Raw genomic sequence first — 10,761 nt, forward strand, 5'->3', positions numbered from 1 at the left:
GACTTGTGATGGTTGGCTTTAGGCAAGGAAAGAGAATCTGGATGAGAGAAAGCTTTTGCGAGGTGTTTTACTGCCCCTTAGTGGTGCTAGTTAAGCTGTGATGCCTTATGCCTTATCCAGAGCTACTTACAGTTCTCCACTCAGAATATAGCCGAGTGCATCTGGATGGCCTCCCTAGATGGTTGAATTCTGCTGATGTTGTAGAGGAGATAACTGCATGACCCAGTCGTGGCGAGCCTGATGACAGGCAACAACAAAGCTTTGTGCTTCTGCAGCTGGAGTGACCACTTAGTTCTTGGAGGAAATTGATGCACAAGGGTGCACAGAAGTTCAGTCTCGCTGAGGTTCTGAGATTCAGGTGGTGGGCTCCATCTATGTGAGACCCTGAAACCTGGGTGTCAGAAGGTGTTGAAGAAAGGATGGGTTGAATGTTGTTAGCCTAGCACTGGTTGGAAACCCATGAAAGGACATAACTGAACCAAGAGAGGACCAAGCACCAAGCCTTGTGGGACACCATGGAGAGTCTGAATGGAGTAGATGTAGAACCACTCAACCACTCTGGGGTAAAAGAACCCCTCAACATTCTGCCATGCAGACTTTGTAATTCCAAGACTCAGTTTAAGGCCGGCTGTGCCTTCTCGTTTTCAGCTGAGGCCAGGAATTGTCATTAGACATCAATAAAATATACAAGCATAACATCGCAGTCATATTAGAATATTATGGCCACCTACCTAATTTTAGTGGCTCAGATGACACCAGCAAGAAGTCATGACATGGACTGTATAGGGTGACAGAAGGGGTTCATTATAGAGGTTAGCTCCACAGTGATGCATCGATTGTTCTGTACCACTCACCACAGTCAATGTTCCCCTCTGGCATCAATGGCCTGTGGGGCACCACTGCTATGCCATTGGGAGGCACTCATTGAGCGAAACGTCAGTTTTCGTTACTCCTTCACTATGGCAGCTCTAGAACATCCAACGTAGTTAGTGCTTTCTGAGATGCTACCACTAACTACGTAACTGAGATGATAGTAGAACATGGTGAAATATGATATATAATATATATATTTGGAATATATGATAATAGGGTACCGGGTGAAGGGTGGTAGCATCTCAGAAACCACTAACCATGTTGGATGTTCTAGAGCTGCCATAGTGAAGGTGTACCAAAAAACGTACAGACTTCTCGCTACCCTATAATCATGTCCTTGTTGACATTAGTCAAGTCGTCCCCTTTGCCCATGAAGAGCACTTTGCACTCTACTACAACTGACTGGTGTGTTCGCTTACATATACATGCAGCAAACCCTCTCACGTGGCATCTGTGACGCCCCGGGCCGAGTTCATTGTGCTGGTGTGGTGCTAGTTGACCGGCATACCAACGTTTTGCTGGTGGCAATGCTGGCCTAGGCTAGTGTTTTTCCAGCTGGGTGTTTTTCTCTCACTCTTCCGGTGTCCCATTTCCTCCACAACACCTCCCTGTACCCACCCTGTACCTCTCTCTCTCCCTCTCTCCCTCTCTCCCTCTCTGTTTCATCTCTCTCTCCTGGCCAACTCACTCCGGTGGCTCGCTGAAGCGTGTCTGCTCCCACGGTATGGCTGTCACCTTTCCAATACTCCCATGTCCCGCAGCTCCTAGCAGGCTGCCGCCAGGGAGCCGAGTGTATCAGGTGTAGCGGCGCTCCCTCAGGTGAGCCTGCAAGCAGGCCATCCGAGCCACCAGCATTCTTTCCTTTAACTCGAGTGAGGCCAGGAGGTGAAGGAAGCAGGTGTTTTTGTCTTGAGGTGGATGGAAAGCCCAAAACACTGCCATCTTAACCACAGGTTTTCACACTCTTTCACTGGCATGATTTTTGTACAGTTGTTGGAATTTGCCATGCAGGTGAAATAAATGCCCTGGAGGAGCTTTGCACAACACGCATTGCAGCCAGCAGATGGCAGCAGACACCAGGTAAAGTGTGTGCGCTCTTGTTTTGGTTGAAACCAATCAGGGAATCCAGGTCTTTTGGCATCAGAACAGCGTTGTAGTTAAAGCTGCTTTAGAACCTACAGTGAGATGGATTGGGAGATGCATTGGACTTTGGATGTGATTCACTGAATGCGTCTTATTAGCCAGACTGTTAAAATGGTCAAAGATATAGGATAAGATAGGAAAGGGATTCCTAAAGTCAGTGCAGTTAACCTCTGGAACCTTTAGGGAATTATTCAGGTACTATTGTTTAGTATTTGGTAATCATTTAATGCTTCCTGTGGAGTCCCACAGGGCTCTATTTTAGGGCCTATGAAACTGATGTTAATCATGGCAGTAGTGCAGTTATGAAGGTAAAGAACTGAAGTGTGAGCTTACATACAGGCTCTAATGGGTTAATAGCTGCAGAGTAGGTCAGTCAAACCCTACAGAGAACCTTGCTGGTCCACACAAGTAGTAGTATCTTCAAAATAATCTAATAAAATCACAGAAATTGATCCTGATCTTGGGAAATTAGACTATTTTATGGTTATGCAGATGTCCTGAAGGCATACAAGTCAGAGAAAATCTTTCATACATATATTTATTGTGCATGTAATCTTTAATTCAGTAGAAAGAAGGTATATGAAATAGGTTATATTGTTAGAGAATACAATAAATCAGTCAATCAATTGTATGGAGTACAAATTAGTTCATGGTGAATCACAGAAGATCGTTTATACTGTACACAGTAATAGACGTCAGTAGTTACTGATAAAACATGTTATAGTTATGACCACTGCTGATCCATTAAAATTAGCAATAGAAAGGTCAAGGCCCAGATGAAGTTGGGATATATATGCCATATATACTTTGCTGTTGTACATGAACAATTCAAGATGTTCTACTTGAATGTAGCTTCAGCACCATCACTCTACTGTAGAGATACAAGGGTAAAACTGGACAGGATGATCAGCAGCATTCTTAAAAAAAAACAAAAGCACCAAGGTTTGCAGCACCTCGTCTATGTTAATATACAGTAGATGTTACCAGGTACATGATATGAGAATCTTCTCCATGTCAGAACTAAAACCTTTCATATGCTTTTAAAAAGAAATGTATAGTCTGACTAGATTATAAAACCAACAGGCAGGAGTTATGTAATAATGATGTAATTAATTCAAATTAGATAATAAGATGTTAGAGTTAGGCTCCTAGGCCTTTACCTAATGAAGTGTGGTGTTGACCCTCTAGTCTTTCTCAATGCATCTGATGGTATTTCGCCAAGGCCGGATACACAAAATCTGTCCAGACTAAAGATTTCAAAACAAATCCTGAGGAATTTAAGATGTTTTCAGATCAGATATGCTCTTAATTTATTTATTTCTTACGTATGGTTTTGTGTTATTGGTCATCTCAAGATACATTTCAGAACAGAAAATAAAAATGGGTTGTTTTAATATAAAAAAAGAATGGATTGCCCACATTTTAAACAATTTCTAATAGTAAGTTACTGCAGCTAGAATTTGAGTCTTATATTTCTAGCTTATAATTTGAAGTTTAATCAACTCAAAAATGTAAGGTAGCCTGATTACAATTCTTTTTAAAGTGATGTAAAAAATGATTTTAAACTGACTTTAACTGTTAAACAAACTTTTAAAGAAGTCATAGGCAATACTAAGGGTTCCCACAAATCCTGGAAAATAATTTTTCCAGTCATGAAAATGTCTGGAAACATGTCTTTAAGATAATATAAGATATATCCTGGAAAAGTTGAGCTGTTGAGACACATTGACATTAGCAGATAATGCTAATCATGACCTGTTTATTGACGTTTGCAATGATAACTTGTTACTTGAATTCCTTTCAAGCCTATAAGGCCATTATTTAACTCTCTACCAGAAATGACAGTAGACTGTCTATCTACAAGGTCAGCTCTGAAACCAATTAGGCCTTACACTGGAAAAGTACCAAAAAATCTTTGGCAACTTTACAGGAGGTGGAAAAACCTTCTTAGCTATTAATGAGAGTCGACAGAAGAAGGTTTCAGTCCAAGTCAAGGACTTCTATTGGTCCATTAATCATGGATTCCTTATATTTCAAAAAGTCAAAAACTGAAGAAATGGAGATACATACGCTCAGGCTTGTAATGCGCTCATTGTATCATGTTTTCATTTATGGAAATCCTGAAAAAATGTTTTCCTAAAAAGGGAAAGTGGGAACCCTGAATCTTTAAGCAGTACGAGTGTTTCTGAGACACATTTTAACTTCACTAAATTCAAATTACTGCAAATATTATTCAGACTTCAGTCTAAATTGAAGCTGTTAAGGGAAACGATATTATTTCTAAAGGCATTTTCGTGAATCCGGCCCATGGTCCATGTATCCGGCGCTGCAGAGCCGTCACAGCCCAGATACCCCGAGGCGCTCTCTCTCTTTTTTTTGAATGCCTGCGATGCAGACACACAGACGCGATGGCCTGCAGCCTTCTGCCCCAGGGCTACATACCTGAACCCTCCTGCCTGGTCTCCCCGAGAGGGGCCTAAAAGAATAAAGAGAGAGTGACTTAATGATTCAGTCACTGCGTTTGTGAGAGACACAACGAGACAGTGATTTAATGATTTAGTGCGATAGAGGAGAGGGCGAGCGAGAGATAGAGGAAAGCAATAGAGAGACAAGAGAAAGAGCGACAGAACAAGGGAAGTCCCTGAGGATGGATTCTGTTACGGGCTACTTTTCATGATATCAAAGGAGGGAGGCGAGCATGCGGAAAGTGAACAAATGGCCACCTGCTCCACTCTGCTCCAGCACTAAGCCTTCTCAGCTGCTGAATGAAAGCATTAACACTCACAACACACGTACAGCGAGGTGCGGAAAACAGCAGTAGGAATGTGTTGATGCAGGTCAATGCAGTGCAGGACCACTGTGTTCAAATATGGATGAATTGACCACGCTTTCATCATCTGAGAAAAAACGCTTGACTCAAGGCTGAGGTTTCTTTTCTTTCTTTTTTTAAAGGCTTTTCTCCCGCAATCTTGCATCACTGTAGTCTGGCTTACCTTGAGCAAACCCGCTTGAGATCCACCAGGAAAGAAGGTCTTGGAGTTGTCTTGTTCCTGAAAGAAACAAGCAAGCAAGGAATCTTTAGTACACACAAGAAGAACGTCAGCTTAGGGGAACGTCCGGGAATCATACGAACCATGGGACACCTACACAAAATGGACAAAGTATTGAGACACCTGCTCATGCATTGTTTCTTTTGAGATCAAGGGTATTAAAATAAGTTTGTTGTAGTTTTGTTGGAGTCTTTACTGTCCAGGGAAGAAGAATTTCTACTAGATTTTGGAGGAGCATTGCTGTGAGGATTTGATTGCATTGAGTAAGGTCAGGATGTTGGATGTTCACCACCACACCTCATCATCCTCAACTCCCCAACTCATCCCAAAAGTATTGAATGGAGCTCCACCATCCATCATTGGCACCGTTCCACTGCTCCACAGCTCTAGCCCACGCCTGGCATTAGGTAGCATGGTGCTCCAATAGCCCCTGTAGAGAAGTACTGCCAATAGAATAGGACTCTCTGGAGCAGGCATTATTCTAGGAGCAGTCCTATTCTATTGGCAGTACTTCTCTACAGGGACTAGACAAGCTGTGTGTGTGCATTTGCACATCTGTATCAGCAATGGGTGCAGCTTAAAGCTGCTGAATGCATTCATTAGAAGGGGTGTCCACAAAGATTCGGACATTTGGTCCTGATTTAAACCTGTTAATTACGACCATTAATAAAGGCATATTCCAGGTGCCGTAACATCTGCTGAGATAAAGGAAGCAGCCGTGACCTTAAGGGTAAAAAAAGCAGGTGGGAGGCCAGAAGCTCACTGGTTCAACACCCCTGGACCAGCGGTAGGTCAAGGGAGGGGGAGTAAAGTCCTCCTTCATGGCTGTGGTGCCCCTGAGCAAGAAGCTGAAGTGGCTGCCCAATGCTCCAAGTGTGTGTTCTTAACCCTAATTTCACTAGTGTGTGTGTATTCGCTACCACAGATTGGTTCAGACTGGTGCTTTAACTCAACTGTACTGCTAAGCATGGCTGTAAAGGCCTTTATAAGGCCTAGTTCCTGTAAATTTTCCTTTTCAGTGTAGTAATAGCTTGAGTAAATGCACTCAGCAAGTATTCGCATGGAATATTACTAGGGAATCACATCCAACAGGTGTTCAGATTTGACCCATCTCTCCCATATTGCATCTCTCAACCCCTATCTTTAATATCCTACTTTCCCCCCACATTGTATACAGGCCCATGTCTCGGCATCAGCAGATAAGTACACAGAAATTGGCGGATATCTTCATCTGCCCACAGCTGTGTCCCTAAATATTCCTTAACACTGGAATACACTCCAGCCTAAAGCAAGCAAGCGGCTGACAGGGAGCAGGAGTTGGTTTGGTGCCCGGTGCTGTGCGACGCACTGACAGAGGGCTGCTTGTACAGCTTGTAAGTGTGTGCCCAGTGTTGGAAAACACACTCACGTAATCAGAGTTGGCCTCCAGCAGCTCCTCAGCCTCGCTGTCCTCCGAACTGCAGCCACCATTCCCGCAGCGACCGGCACGCTTCTCCCTCGCCGACCGCAGAAAGTCGGCAGCTGACGACCTCCTTAGCAGTGCTGCAACGGTATGACGGTATTATCAGTCTAAACCGGGGGTCTTGAACCACAGCTGGGTTTAAGCAAACCTGACCCAACTCAGCTAGTCAACTGAAGTGGGTTCCTGGAAGTAGGAATTATGAGCCCTGGTCTAAACCCAATGCAAAATGCGCAGTAGACCCTTTGGCTGGGTTGTCTGTATGTTAGATATTTATCATTGTCCTTTACTTTGTTTACAGATGTTATCGAATCCAAATACAAGCAAGATCTTTATTTTAATATCAAAATAATGATGCAAAGGCGTAGTCATTAGCCACTCCTCCAGGTACTTCAGGTAAGTATTTACTCTTATTAAATAAGTAATTACAACCCTTAATTAAGGAAACTGACAGCAGGTCTTTTAATTAAACAGAAAGCATTAACCCGCACTTCACGGCCACTCAGGGTGTCCAAGCACATCGCATTTAGAGCCAGGGCAATAAAGAGAGTTTGAGTTACCTGCTTCGCAGATGTAGGCCATCAGCGCCAAAACAAGCAGAGTCACAGCCAGCTCCCCTCGTCCGCCCATGTCTCCCCTTCGCTCAGAGCACTGAGACCCAAAGCATCCGAGCCCAAGCGCTTTGTAGCGCACCAGCCAGCCTTAGCCCCTCCTACTGGCTGCTGCAAAACAACACCTGTGGCTGTCCGGAGGGGTGTGGCCCCTGAGCATCCGCCCCAGGTGGATGCACCTGAACCGGCTCCCGCATCGCGTTTGCATAAACCTTAGACGCAGCCCTGGAGCCCAGTCTGAGGTTTAGCAAACTGCGCGGCTCTCTGCGCGGGATATTTGACACGATGAGTAGGTGTCATTTTACGCTGCTAGCACTGGCTGAGCGCTTGTAACTGAATAATTACCGGATGGACCATCAGGGTTTTGCGCCGTGGCCCTAAAAGCTTGATTGTGTTTTGTTTAGTTTGTGTAAACACTGCCACGATTACACACTTCTAGGTGGTGGTGGATGCAGAGATTTGCAGGTTCTGGTAGTTGTAGAGAATGTGGACGAAGGGCACAGAGATAGAATAAGCTAATGAAGGGGGTCCGGTCCAAACCCACCCATTTCAAGTCAAGAAGGGCAGCTTAATGAACTGATTCGTACTGCACTTGCACTTGATCAGTATTGCTTTGAGTTATTTGTTATCGACATGGCCATGGCCGTGCACCTCGCAATGCCCCCTAAGACCACCTCAGAGCTAGAGTGGCCACATCAGCTACATTGCTGTCATTGGTGCAACCATTGGTCTCGAGGAATTCATGCCTATGTGGCTAAAAGACAATTTCAGGTACTAAATGTAGTTCAACTCTCGTACACATGTGTGGATCGGGTAGCCAGTAGCAATCTGTGCTGCCCACAGGTGACCACAAAGCAAAAAAGTGCGAACACTAGTTAGCCCATTTGAATGTGACAGTCGTGTCCTGTTAGGCGGGAGGGTGGTTCAGTGTAGATTAGCTTATAATAGTATATTATAATAGTATAATATATATATATCATAGGTTAAGCCAGAGTTCAGGAGGTCTTAGTGCTGGCTGAAGCCGCTGGCTCTCATTTTCAGGCAAGGCCGGCTAAACATGCTAACTCAGTGCTACTGTTAGCCTGCTAGCTAGCAGGGATGTCGACTTAGCAGGTGAAGGGTAGCAACACCACCACTGCAGACTCGACACTGGCACTCCCCACATGATCCACATCCCTTGTCCAATTTGCACTAAATGCGTAGTGACTCCAAGACTGAGCTTCAAAGCTAATACAAAACTGCTAGTTTAGCTAACTTTGCTAAGTCACTTCTGGCTCACATAAACGGAAATATTAAATATTGAATATGAAAAAAATCAAATATGAAAATCAAGTTTAAAAACAAAACTATTTTGTGACTGCTGACACTTTTTTAACCTTTCAAATCAGTTTCCTTTCAGTCCAATAGGCTGTTTTCTTACTGTGCTGTTAACACTGTTAACACATTATGTAAATAAGCAATGTGCTGATTGGTTGGCCTGTTTCTTCAATAAAAATCTAGTCCAGGTGGAAATATTCCTCCTAACTTCAGCAGAAATGGGTGTGGCTAAACTGCTGTAGGCTGAACTGATGGATACCAGTAAAGTCCTGATTTTGTGACATCACAAAACAGCTTAGTTTCCATGTTTGGCAATGCTTCAAAATATGATGTTGGAGATCCTTTAAAGAACCATCTCCAACCAGGGGTCCAGCAGTCGTTCACATCCACAACCCACTTTTAAGACTGCAGGGGCACTGCTTCAGGAGCAGGGATGGGAACCTCTGAGCTAATGGACGCACTGGTGGGATAAACGTGCAGCAGTGACTGTTCTTCTTTAGACCAGTAGTGCTTGCCTCACACCTGTGCTGCATCTAGATACCGGCGTGGCTCAGTTACCTGTGCTAGTTCAGGTGTGCCATCGTTCAGTTCAGGTTCAGCAGCGTCCCACCTCAAACAATTTAGCCCTTGTTTACTAGAGCGCGACAAATCGGATCCTGAAGATTCTTAGGGATTATACAGATTGGAGGTGGATAGAGTGCTTTCGTGGACAAAGGGTCTTGTGAGTCAGGGGATACTGTTACCTCCTCGTCTAATTAAGAAGCCATCGAGAACCTGGACAGAAGGCAAAGATGGAGAAGTTCCATCGGTTGAAAACGCCTCGCTGAAGAGCCATTAGAAACTGACCATGATAACCCCCGAATGGGATCTGCCATGTACTGTGTGTTCCTTGCTGATTCGTGCCAGCCGCTGGTGTTCCCTTGCAAGCTTTTGGTGCAACAGGCTGCTTGAGATTCGTGCCACAACCCCATTATTCTCTACGGTTTCACTTTGGAGGTTCGCGAAATTCTGCACGCAGGAAGCTGCCATTCTTCACTCCTCCACCAACTGCTGGATGCCTGGCAGGTTTAAAGGGAGCAAACGGGGCTAACGCTGAACTCGATAGCTCATTGTAAACTAGGTTGTGTAAGTAGATGGAACAAGTTTAGTGTATGTGTGCGAGGGAGCCACTAAGAATACTTACCCACTAATTAATAATAATAACACTATTTGCTGATCAGTTATTTATCTCAGTGTTACTGAGCTCTACTAAAGCCTGAGTAGACTGATAAATCACTGTGCTGATCAGTTATTTATCTCAGTGTTACTCAGCTCTACTAAAGCCTGAGTAGACTGATAAATCACTGTGCTGATCAGTTATTTATCTCAGTGTTACTCAGCTCTACTAAAGCCTGAGTAGACTGATAAATCACTGTGCTGATCAGTTATTTATCTCAGTGTTACTGAGCTCTGCTAAAGCCTGAGTAGACTGATAAATCACTGTGCTGATCAGTTATTTATCTCAGTGTTACTAAGCTCTACTAAAGCCTGAGTAGACTGATAAATCACTGTGCTGATCAGTTATTTATCTCAGTGGTCCTGAGCTCTACTAAAGCCTGAGTAGACTGATAAATCACTGTGCTGATCAGTTATTTATCTCAGTGTTACTGAGCTCTACTAAAGCCTGAGTAGACTGATAAATCACTGTGCTGATCAGTTATTTATCTCAGTGGTCCTGAGCTCTACTAAAGCCTGAGTAGACTGATAAATCACTGTGCTGATCAGTTATTTATCTCAGTGTTACTGAGCTCTGCTAAAGCCTGAGTAGACTGATAAATCACTGTGCTGATCAGTTATTTATCTCAGTGGTCCTGAGCTCTACTAAAGTCTGAGTAGACTGATAAATCACTGTGCTGATCAGTTATTTATCTCAGTGGTCCTGAGCTCTACTAAAGCCTGAGTAGACTGATAAATCACTGTGCTGATCAGTTATTTATCTCAGTGTAGGACACATTTATTTTATAGAGGAATATAGAGGAACCACTTTTGATTCCGAAAACATTTGAGGGAAGAACCTCTAGCTTGGTTCTTTAAACCTTTAAACTTCTTTTCCTATTAAACATCCTCAAACATGATTCCTTACTAAACCAAGTGTGGTTCTGCTGTGGCATTGCTTTTTTTTTACAATCTCCCTGTGATAGGACCAACACTTAGACAGTTGCGCCACTCAGAAAACCTATATGATATTTTCACAGAGGAGTGAAAAAAAAAGAAAACAGCCAACCAGTGACAACAAGGAACACTGTAAAATACATAGAATAGTAGTAGA

This window comes from Salminus brasiliensis, chromosome 21, assembly GCF_030463535.1.
Source record: "Salminus brasiliensis chromosome 21, fSalBra1.hap2, whole genome shotgun sequence".
In the NCBI taxonomy this organism is placed as follows: Eukaryota; Metazoa; Chordata; class Actinopteri; order Characiformes; family Bryconidae; genus Salminus; species Salminus brasiliensis.